The sequence below is a fragment of the Pectinophora gossypiella genome, chromosome 9 (assembly GCF_024362695.1).
Source record: "Pectinophora gossypiella chromosome 9, ilPecGoss1.1, whole genome shotgun sequence".
Taxonomy (NCBI): domain Eukaryota; kingdom Metazoa; phylum Arthropoda; class Insecta; order Lepidoptera; family Gelechiidae; genus Pectinophora; species Pectinophora gossypiella.
Genome location: NC_065412.1, coordinates 3,716,638 through 3,729,397, shown reverse-complemented (window position 1 = coordinate 3,729,397; position 12,760 = coordinate 3,716,638). Strand labels below are relative to the sequence as shown.

General features: G+C 35.3%; 1 protein-coding gene across 1 annotated transcript in view; it reads right to left on the bottom strand.

Moving 5' to 3' along the window:
* LOC126369434 (uncharacterized) overlaps positions 1 to 12,760 on the bottom strand; it is a 51,467-nt gene that overhangs the window by 29,597 nt on the left and 9,110 nt on the right. The window lies entirely within an intron of this gene.

Below are 12,760 nucleotides of genomic sequence, written 5' to 3'. Positions count from 1 at the left end.
CACAAATGATTACCTCGTGTTCAATGGCAAAGAAGAAAATATCTGGAGGAAACCCACAGGTGGAAATGTCATGTACATATTCGATTCGAACAAGTCCTTTTTGCAAATTCCTAAAAAACAACAGAACTAATATTATGATTATAAGTTCTGTTGTTTTTTGTTTTTGCGTTGATACGCAACTGCATTGTTGCAGATAACAAGTAATAGTGAACTGGGGTGATTAAAAGGCCACATTGAAGCAATTAATTTAAAAAACAACACTGCTATTTGAAATTTTGTTGCGTAGGTAATTAGATGAATTGCTTCGTCTTTTTATGTGTTCGAAAGGTACAAAAATGAAAAATAGTAAACGTTTATTTTATAAGTAAAAATTTTGAAGTGACACATATTTGATACCTAATTAAAATATAAAATTATTTTCTTAAAGAACACACACACAGTTTAGATTATAGTTCCAAAACGGTTTTGCAATATTTTAACCACTCTGTACTAGGCTATATGGCTCAAGTAACGATTACGCACTTACATCATGTACCTATAAGTGGGTACTGAACCTCTATACCAGGAATATGCTGGTTGATGGATGGTTTAGCCCACGGGACCGGCAAACAAACAGCTGGGTTTTCACATCATCAATTTAAATAAACACCCTTTGTCCCGCGATTCCTCGAATTAATTCCCCTTAAATATACTCGTACCTACCTTCCCAAATTCAAATTCTGTTTTAGATCGTCATATTTAGGTCTGTTTTGGTAAAAGGATTACTTTCGCAAAAGAGCCTTGTGTTTATATAATTTAGAAATAAACTTATTTAGAAACATATTTTGGCGAATAACTTTGTTTGTACTAACAATAAGGTTTAGTACCTAATTTATATAAAAACACACTAATTACGTTTTCTTTATATCCTAAAATTTTCTGACAAACAAACTGTGAGAGAGTAGGTATATTTCATCTAGGTACAATTTCATATCTAGTTTAATGGAATTTCTAATGAAATTTAGAGAAAAGAATTATTATTGATGATCAAGATTTTTGTCAGTCACGTTTTCTTAATTGAATTTCAGATAGATTCAAAACCTCGCAACTTTCGACATCTACATCGGTGACGATTCGTCGATAGCTTGTTATAACGATACCAATAAAATAATTATAATTAATTTGACTTACAAATATCTCCAAGGATTTTTAAGATATGTGTTAATCTACGAATAGGTCTTAATGCGTTTGCGTAAACGTCAAATTTTCTTTTTCTTCTAATAACACATACTATGAAGTCGAAGATCTTCGTGCAGCTTGAGAAACTACCGTAACCGGGCAGCGTAATGTAAATGTTTTGTATACCTCCATCGGTAGATTAAGACCTAAGAGGGTCAAAAAGGCGACATTTAAGCAATTCTTCTAAAAGAGCAATTATTGCTTTTGGCAGAAATTTTAAAAGCCCTCCCATAATTTTATATTGGCCAATATCAATTAAGTTTTGGCCAATATCAATTTGGAATTAAGTCACACGTGAAACTAGTTGCATAGCAGCGAGATGCCTGTAATTATAATTCGCCCGGATGCCTATATAATTTATAATTCATTCAATTTAAAATTAACGGTTGTCAATATCCCGTCGCTAAATATAGCGACCAGAAAACCAAAAAGGATTTCGGTGGTGGATAAGAAAATGACGGATATAACTTAAAATAAAATTAGGAAGTGTCTGCAGGAATGGGGGCCATTGTGTTTGTATGTCTAATTAAAGAGATGGCTTAATTTGTCAATGAAAATTTTGAATGGAAAGCTTGTTGAACTTTTTGATCGGATCCCAATTTCAATCAAAAAGCGCCTCAAGGCCTTAGCCTTAGCAGGAGTTCTTAAGCTCCCACTGTTAATCTTCTATTTATCCAACCATTGCGCCGTCATATCTTCTTTATGACAGCAAAAGTTTACTTTGTTTGATGATAATAGACTTGGCCGTTCAGAATAATGGACTTATCCTTTTGAATTGAAGATAATCGTTTTCCCACCTCGTAATTCTAAGCATCACTATGCGCGTCAAAGGCAGAATTAATTATTAATATTCTATTATTATGAGGTCTTGGGCAAAAAGACATAAATGGCTTTAGGGACAGGAATATTGTTCGTCGTATATTGAGTTAGCCCTTTTTGCTCGGTCCTTTGGGTAGTGGAGTGGAAGGGGGGTACAAAGGTAATTTGTACGCTTCTGCACGGAGCAATACGCTTTTGCAGTCAAATTGAGACCCCACAATAACACACAAACTAATGATAATAAAATACGTATCAGAAAGGAATAACTTACAGAGTTTCAATCGGCTTATTTTCGTTTTTTGATACTGACATTGTGTTATTGGTGTGCCGTCAGGTGCAAGTGAGATTAATAATACCAAACTAGCTCCAATGGGGACTAATCGTAAAAAATCACTTTGTGATCCCTAGTTTGGTTAGGACATTACAGGCTGGTCACCTGATTGTCCACAAGGAAGATGATATCTGCTTCGGAAGGCAAGTTAAGCCGTTGTACCCGGTTACTACTTACTGATGTAAGTGCGAAGTCGTTACATGAGCCATGTCAGGGGTCATTGGCGACTCAATAGTAACCCTGACACTAGGGTTGATGAGGTTCTGAGGCTCATAACCCACACGATAGAAATGTGGAGCGTCTATCTTGGCATCTTCCGGGATGTTGTTATAAATTTCCGAACGAAAATTCCAACAAGCCCAACCGTCCGAGTAGTGAAACTTAGACGAGGCAATCTTTTATATACATACATAAGCAGCCTACCTCAGATTACACTACTGGCCATAGGATTCCTCTCTGGAGGGTGGAAGATTTGTGTTTGTTTGAGACTCACTCTTGGTACCCTGAATGGTTTATATTATTAACAGTTGGAAGCTCCTTGATAGGATAGGGCAACGTCAACCGGGTCCGCTTGTCCGCAATAAATCTCATAAAAACATTGAAACAAAGATTATCGATATGGGTATGTGAGGTATTTTTGAAATTACTTCTTTTTATATTTTTAAAGTAAACGTTTTTCAATTTGAATACTTTTGCTTTTTCATGCAGTTAAAATCTTTTAAAGTAGGCTGAATGACGTTTATACCTTTGCCTTTGCTCAGTTTGTATAAAAATTTTAATACCGTCATTTTTAGGGTAATGTGTCTAACCGTCCGCCCACAGGCGGTCCCTAAGAGCACTCAGGCCCAATAAGATAGAAATACAAAGAACAATTTGTTATTTTTTCATTTCTTTAATTAAGTTTGTATAGTTTATGCTTCTAATAAATATTATGTTGGGGGTTAGTGATCCTCATTATTATTGAATTTATTTCATTAAGTTTGTTAACCGCACACAGGAAACCTGACCCTAGTGATGACCATAGATTATATTTAATTTTATTTATTATACACGGCATCAATCTGGCAACGACATTTTGGGTAAACAGATTACCTTTAGAGGTCACATGAAGGCTAAATAAATACACGATTACTACTAAAATAAACACGATCCGATGGATTTGAGCTAATTAAGACGAATTCTCGAAATGGTTTTAAAATGCATTGTTTTAAGTTGACGCGGTTATTATCATAATTAAAGCACATAATAACGGGTTCTTACCGCGTTTAAATGGGGATATGAGACTCCCGTGATCATGGCACTTGCAACAGTGTCGAAATATCGGGAGTCTCATATATTATCCCCATTTAAACGCGGTAAGAACCCGTTATTATGTGCTTTAATTATGGTTTTAAAATGACCGTAACTTTCTTTTCCCTTACATACCGAACTGTCCGAAATATCTTAATTGAAAAAAAACTAAGGTACTTTATATAGAACTACGCTATTCCTTTTTTTTTTCAACCCAAATTATTAGTTAAGTACTTAATTGTAACTATTCGTACATAACCCTTTCGGAAGCTCACAACGTCATATTGCCTACTGGGAGCTTTATGTTTTTGTTTTGTAAAATACTGGAGAAATAAAGTTTTTATTATTAATTTAATCCTAAAGTCTACGCGAATTATCACTTAGCCCTTTAAAAGTCATTGAATTATGATTCAAAATTCCAGTAAAAGTAGGCGTAGCGTAATAAATTAATTTAGTGGAAGCCGAAATTCGCAAATTGAAGGTCGGGTTCCCGGATTCAACGGTCCATTGGTTTTACCTACCTTCTGGTATTTATTCACGTGAATATTTATGAATTGCTTGAGGATATATAAATGTAGCATGCTCGTAGCATGAATTTATTGCAAACATTGACTAGTATGAAAGTGTCCTTCGATTGAAATTTTGTTAAAGCTATCGTATCAAAAAAGTGTTTAATGCTTTAAAATTACAGTGACAACAATAATAGCTTCTAAGTTGAAGATTGTAAGAACTCACTTATAACCATATTATTAACTTCGCTGCCCTTAAAATTAAAAGGGAAACGGGATGGAATACTTAGTCAATTATCCAACCTTTTGTTATAAAATTACAAGAATTTAATAAAGAGCATTCCACTTCTAAATTGAAACAAAAGAATTGAAAAAGGGCAATGTTTGAAAACATTTTCCGGGTATTCCAACATTGCGTGTACTTTCTCGTGGAAAAAGTTTAAAAGAGTTTTTTTTATAGGATATTAAAAATATATCTCTATGAAGGCGTGTAGAGGTTATGAGATTTATGCAAAGTGTTCTTTAAAACAAAAAGCGGTTGCTTTTTGTAGTAACTTCTTATACTTATATAAACTTACACCTGTAGCAGGGTAGGCACATCGACAAGCAACGCAAAGTTGATATGACGAACCGTATGAAGATAGGCGATCAGCCCATTACCCTTATTAAAGGTCCATCAACTTAGAAGGGACACAACAACAAGGATTTTACGACGTGGGGTGTCTAAAGAGGCCACATTGAAGCAATAAAAATATAAAGGCTATTATTGACATTAATATTACTTTTGTATGCGCAAATGTCAAATTACAATATTGATATTTTATATGAATTGCTTCAATGTAGCATTTTAGACCTTATGCTGGGGAAGTCGAAAAGCTAAACGTGCACGTCTTTTGTTTGCTCTCGATCTACCATGATTAGCAGCAAGCAACTTTTTAGATATACAGGGTGTGTTAGTGACATTGTAACGAATACTGAGAGGGATTCAGATCATGATCCTGAGTGAAATTTACCTTCGCAAAATTCATGACTTTTTTGTGTGTTTTTAAATTACTTTTAATTCTATTCTTTTGAAAAATGAGCTGAATCATGCCCCTCAGCGTTTCGTTACGATGTCACTTTCACCCCTTACAAGTACATACAGGTAGCCATACAAGTACGTATGGGTGTTAGTGACAGCGTAACGAATACTGAGGTGGATGATTCAGATCATCAGTTTCAGTTGATATCAAGTGGATTTTCCTGTCGGAAAATTCATGCACGTTTTAAAGGTTTTTTTTTAAATTAGTTTCAGCTCTATAGTTTTGCGGTGGAAAATTTCACTTAATATCAATTGATCTGAATTATCCCTTGAAAGTTTTAATCACGATGTCACTAAGACCCTGTATAAAATATTAAACAGAACGTCTACTGCTACTGAAGTACATTTAGTGATTATAATTATTTCAATATAGATAATGCTTTACAATAGTTTCAATGCGAATTACGAGTAGGTCTGTAAAAGTACAGAAGCCAGTGCTGTGACGTTAGTCTGACCGATTCTGTTATATCTAACACTAAGTAGGTATGTTTTATCATCATCATCACCAGCCCACTTACTGGGGCACGGGCCTTTCCTATGGATGGATGGATAGGGAGATCGGGCCTTAAACCACCACGCGGGCCCAGTGCGGATTGGTGGTTATTAACGACTGCTAATGCAGCCGGGACCAACGGCTTAACGTGCCTTCCGAAGCACGGAGGAACTCAAGATGAAAACTTTTTTTTTGTGGTCACCCATCCTATGACCGGCCTTTGCGAAAGTTGCTTAACTTCAACAATCACCTTCACATATACATATTGGTTCAGGGTCTTCAGTATGTTTTATTGTAAGTATAAATTATACCCTATGTATCTGATTAGATATGTATTTTGTTTACTTATTTATGAACATTTTGCAGCACGATTGGTTATTGATTGACCTGTTTCCGATATAATTGGAAACGATTACATTCAGATGAAGTGTTCCAATCGTTATAATATAAATGCGACTTCACTATTGACAGATTTCTTTCACAACGTTAAATAATAATAAATTGTTATACCAATTAAATTTACTTTTCTTAGACACTGAATAAGGAAAAAATCTGTTAAAAGTTACATCAAAGAGTTTTGGCAACAAAGGCTTATTTTTTTATTGCTTTTTATGATTGATAAGTTACAGTCACAAGTAACCCAATCGATGTAACTATATAACGGTTACATCTAGAAAGATTTCTAACTTTATTGTAGAAGTAGGTACTATGTCGCAATAGGCATGTACCTGTAATGACTATTTGTATTGAATACTTTAGATAATAAATAAATAAATACATTCTACTGCAACGTATACATGTCTATGTATATAATATAATATATAATATAAACTGCCTATATACGTCCCACTGCTGGGCACAGGCCTCCCCTCAATCAACCGGAGGGGGTCTATGTATATATGTGTGTTTAAATACTAGCAACTGTGTATTTAGAACAACAAAATTGAATCGAATGAAATCAATACCTAATTGAAAAGGTGAACGAAGCGAGAAAATTTAATAAACGAAATATATTTACTGCAAAATGGCCAATAACCCAACATGGAATATTATGATAAGCTGTGAGTAATATTGTGTTCGGAGTTTCATTATAAAATGAATACTACGGCAGAGTAGCTACTGCTAATTACGAATAGTGCCAGCGATATTATATAACTAAGTTGGCCGTGTAACTGGAGTTGCAAAAGAGTCCTGGGGTTAATAAAGGCAATTTGAAGCAATTAATCTAACCTTTTTTGAGATGAATAATGCAATTTTGCATTTGGTCGTATAAAAGTAACTGCGCATTTTCAACAAATGCCAATTACCAATATTGCTTTTTTAGATTAATTGCTTCAATGTGGCCTTTTTAGACCCCTGTTTCTATCAGGTGACATCACCGATACTGGAGCTATGAAAAAGGAAGAATATTTTCATGAATAAAATTATATTGTTAAGCAATTTGATTTTCAAGAGTATTTGCAAAATTAGCCAGGTCCTACCGTTTATTTGCTATTAAGTACATATATTATCTACTCGTAAAATAATGTGCTTTTAAGGAATGGATTTTATGTTGGTTTCATCAATATCGTGTGTCAATTCGAAAGCACATGTGGCTAGGCAAAACTCAAGTATTGTGTTATTTATTTTGGTGTATCAACAGCAGTAGGTACATACACAACGACCTTTGTAGTCTAATGGTTGATTGAGCGTTAGGATCACAATTTGGAGGTCCCGGGTTCGAATCCCCGTGGGACTTATCACAAATCACACAAAAAGAACAAGGTACTTATAAATAACTACACTAATCCTTTTTTTGACCCAAATAATTACCCAAATTAATGGCCTCCGTGGTTCAGTGGTTGAGCGTTGGGCTCACAATCCGGAGGCCCCGTTTCAAATCCCGGTGGGGACATATCATAAAAATAACTTTGTGGTATCCCTAGTTTGATTAGGGCATTACAGACTGATTACCCGATTATCGGAAAGTAAGATGATCCGTGTTTGGAAGATACGTTTAGCCGTAGTACCGGTTACTTCTTACTGATGTTAGTAAGTAGTCGTTACATGAGCCATGTCAGGGACCTTTGGCGGCTCAATAGTAACCCTGACATCATCGTTGATGAGGTTGATCATCCACCTCACAACCCACACGATAGAATAAGCAGTACATACAAACATATAATATAACATACACATCAGAAAAGTTACGGTATGCACTGGTTGTTTGTTTATTCCACTGTGGGCTTCTCTAGTATTAAAACTCTTTGGTCGGTGTCATCAATTTGCTAATGAAACTAGTAATAGTTCACTAATGGAGCCAATATCTGTTTGACCTTTTAGTAACGTAACCGAGACGCTTACAATTGTAGTTAGACGAAAATATAGGTAGTTACAGATAATAAACAAACAGTTAATTATGTATATTTATAGTTAATATTGTATATTCACTGTTTATCATTAACCTTATTAATTGTTTATTGAATAAGTTGTCGTAGCGAATTTAATTATATTTTGTTAAACCTACACCTGCACTTAATTTTGATAATTTGATATTTTGCTTTAAGTACATTGAATTTGCTTAAAACGCGTAAGTAATTTTCTTCGACCATCAAAGCCGAAATATGAGCTTTACACAGTCTACTATTTAGTGTTTTTAGTGATAAAATTATGTCGCGGTCATTTTATCGATTTTGACCATATAATTATGTCGTTTTGTCGTTTGGTGCTAATATACGCATGTTAGGGGAAAAAGCAAACTTATCGATTTGAACAAATTTTATTGAATCGTTCGATAATTTTATCACGATGCGCATAATAGCCCTGCAGACCTAACCTGACCAAGACGCAGTTGCTTTGACGCGAACGCTTTACGTGAATGCACAGCCTACCAAAATTGAAGTTAGATGAACGAAAATGTATGTATGGAATTGATACAGGTAAATGAAAGAAATTGTACGTCAGAAGATGCATCTTTAAGAGGATTCAAATCTCAATATCTGCTCGTCGTATAAGAAGCTTCATGATAATATTCATAAATGTATTGTATAATAATAATAAACGTTTATTGTATACCTGCTTACTTATCTTACAATCAATCAAAACAGTCTTTAGAGTACTCAAAAGCTGTCAAGGAAGATACTAAAAGTTATTTCCGACAGGTGAATGACGGGGATTTTGATTTACTGAACAAAATGTTATTTCAACATTCATTATTTTGACGTGTCGAAGAGATCGGTAAATAGGTATCTATCTCACTTGCCACGGCGTCACGGTGAAATTCAAATTTAAATTATAATATATATTTTCAGACACAGGTCCATAGATGTTAGTAACAATGCAAACTTAAAGCTAGGGTTAGTATAAAACAGAGCAAATGAAAACTTATACAAATATGAAATATTTATCAGACTGTGTACGATGTCTTCACAGATTTAACACTAATTAGAAAATATTCGTTCCATTAACGCAAACAGATCTTAGGTCTACTGATTGGTATTTTTTTCGTACGTTTGCTGCGGAAGGAAACGTTTCTTTAGGTTTCTACGTGATTTTAGTAGTCGTTCATTAATTTTGGTTACTATAGTACCCAGTGCCAATAGTACGTTTCTACACACTGCAGTATCCAGTATTCACAAAGTGGAACGTTTCAAAATCCATCCTACATTAGTCCGATAAAAATATGTGCAATTCCATTTGGCATCCTTTTCTCTAGCTTTTCTCTATCTATGTTACTCTCTCTTAACAATTTAAGAGTGTTCCTACTTACCATTATATATTTGAGTATATAAAACAGTAAATAAAATAATCAAAAGCCTATTTCAATCATAATCCTTTTTCTGGTATCATGGTCTAAACAATTTGTAAGAAATTATAAATTAGGTTTGATTCGCAATTTATGAAATGTCAATATTCGCCACAATCAATCAAAAAGCCCTTTGAGGTGTTCAAATACGCTAACAGCTATAGGTATTATTACTTTTTTTTTGACGTGACTTATTGTAGATTTGCCGCAAATGGCATTAACTACTTGGCTGGACAAATGGGGAGCGCTGAAGGCTCTCACCCGGTACAACGTTTAAAACAACAGGCCTGAGGGTGCCCAGTTGGGCGCGAACCTCGGCCCAGGTCGTCGTCTGAGAGGAAAAATATTTGAAAGAATTAATCGACCTTAGTGGGTCGATAGCGATAAGCGCTGAATGAGGGAAATCGTCGACCACGCCGGCGGGGTCGGTATCGGGGTCCTGAAGTGTTTGGTGTCGCGAGCTGATTGGCTGCCTCTATAGCTACAGTAATCGGGTCGTCAGGATCGTATATTACGTCCTTCGGACGCCGATACTTTTCAGTACCGTCCCTAAGCGGAATGTATTCGGAAGCCGCAACTACCAAGGGATTTGGGTGAAAAACGTTTTGAAGCTAATTTGAGCCATTGGGCAATGGTTGGCAGACCTAGGTCAATGTGCAGATTTTCATTGCGAAGGAACCACGGAGCTCCCGTGGCTTTCCGCATGAAACGATTTTGTATTACCTGTAGACGGTGAATTTGAGAGGGACTCGCGTGAGCGAAAACTACCCCTGCATAGGTCATGATCGGACGAATGCAAGTCGTGTAGATTTTCACCTTATTCCTAAGGGACAATTTAATTCGCTTGTTAAGGAGACAATGAAGACGGCCCATTACAAACGCGGCGCGAACGCGCACACGTTTGATATGGGCCTTGAAAGTAAGACGTCTATCTAAGATTACGCCGAGATATTTGACTTGCTCCTCCCAAGGGATCGGCTTGCCAAACATCTTGATGACTTTAAGTTGACGGCGTGACCGTGGCGTGTTATAATAGCCCTTTGAAAAGTACACCGCTGCACTTTTCTCCGGGTTTACCTCGATTCTCCATTTGCGAAACCACTTGCCCAAGGCATTGGCCGCACGTTGGAGGATTCCGGTCATCATAACTTGACCACGGCACGAAGAATAGATGGCTGTATCATCCGCAAATAAAGCTAATTCGGTATTAGGGGATTTGGGAATGTCACTAGTATATAATGAAAATAGTAAAGGGGAGAGGACGGAGCCTTGTGGGACTCCGGCATGTATCGGGAGGTATTATTACGTGGCTTCGATTTATCTTTGCATGAAAAATATTTCGTATTTCCCACTTTTTCACATCCATAAATGTATATTTTTTTCCTTAACTTATTGTGTCTTACTGCTGGGTAAAAGCCAAATGTTATATTCTCTTTTTCGTGGCTTATCCTTATTTGATCTTTCGTAAATGAACCCTCGTTACTGTAAAATATGAAACTTAAATAGTCTGATATCATTACATCTTACAACTGGGCACAGGCCTCCCGTCAACCAAACGATTGAACTGAATATACGAAAGTCTTACTCATAATTTTGTCCGAAAATAACTCATTTGGTCCTCTTTCTACGAAATCTTGAATTAGAATTCGAAATTTGTAAATTGAAAATATTTGCGTTTGTCTTCAAAAGAGTCATTGTTATTCAGAGAATTACACAGCGCAGAGAAATCTGAAGATTTAAATAATACTTTCTTGAGCACAAGGTACAGTAGTAAACTTGATTCTGACGGGAAAATTAACCTTTTGTCACTTATTATTATGCCCGCTCTACATCCGCCTGTAATCGCTGATGAGAGAGAGTGGAGGAGGCATGCGATATCATTATTGTACATATAACATCCGTGGTCTAGTGGTTAGGGCATTTAGTTCACGATCTGGAGGTCCGGGTTCGATTCCCGATGGAGACATTGTCGAAATCACTTTGTGAGTCTGTCAGTGGTAAGGATACTGCAGGCTTGAATCACCTGACTGTTCGAAAAAGTAAGATGATAACGTGCTTCGGAGGGAATGTTAAGTCAACGCCTCAAGTAAAACGATACCTCCACTAACCCGCAGTGGAGCAGCATGGTGGAGCATGTGGGTGTAATACGTTATTTTTTGGCACGCTATCTCGACAAGTGTAAGTTGCTACTAGGTATATTCGATATAATTACAAAAATAAAACTATTAATATTTATAAAAACTAAAAATAATATTAAAAACTAAATTTAATTATGAAATACATTACCTGTACATAATTACAGTTTATTATATATACCACCATACCACCTCCATGTTTGTTTTGTTACCATATATTATATCTATAAATACTTAAATAAAATTAGTTTTATTTTTAAATAAAATAAATGCAATTATTTATTTCTTTTAAACATATAAAAGTATATTATAAGAGACGTCATCTCTCATCTCTATCGCACTAGGCTATATACCATATATATCTGTCCTGCTATCACTTACATTAAGCTACATTTAATAAGGTATACATTTTTAATAATTTCCTTTTATTTAAGAAAACAACCGTTTCTTATTGCGAGATAAATAAAGTACCGTTTCAAGGAGATGGCAAATAAGTAGAGATAGACAAACACTCTAATTCCGTGTACGTGACGTTAGTGGTATTGTTATTATTAATAGTGTTACCTACTTATAAGGGTTTCTGGACTTATTTACGACGACATTAGCGTCATAATTTGTCAGGATATTCACAGAAATATTCTCGTAACCACATTTATTGAGACGAAAAAACACTTTCTTATGTGAAAGATCATTATTCTTAAAAGATGTAGAGTAGCTACTATTTTGAACTGCATAATTATAATATTATAATAAATAATATATGTCAAAGAGCGTATTAATTAATCTAATGCTACAGAAAAAAATAACGAATGAGCGATGATCTTATTGACTTAAAATATGAAAATAGGTTTTATTTTTTATTAACAAAACGGGAAATACTATAGTATGGTTAGGTATTTTTAGTTTATCCTGTATCCTCTTAAGAATATTATGTATTTTAAGTACTTATATTGAGAATGTACTATTATGTGTATAAGTATTGAATTTTTGTAAATATTAGCAATAGTTTATACCCGTTGTTGTTGCACCGTCCCGCATCCAAGTTTTTTATGGCTGTTTCCTGGTGGTTGCCGGGAAGAAATTGCTTCAAATAAGGCCGC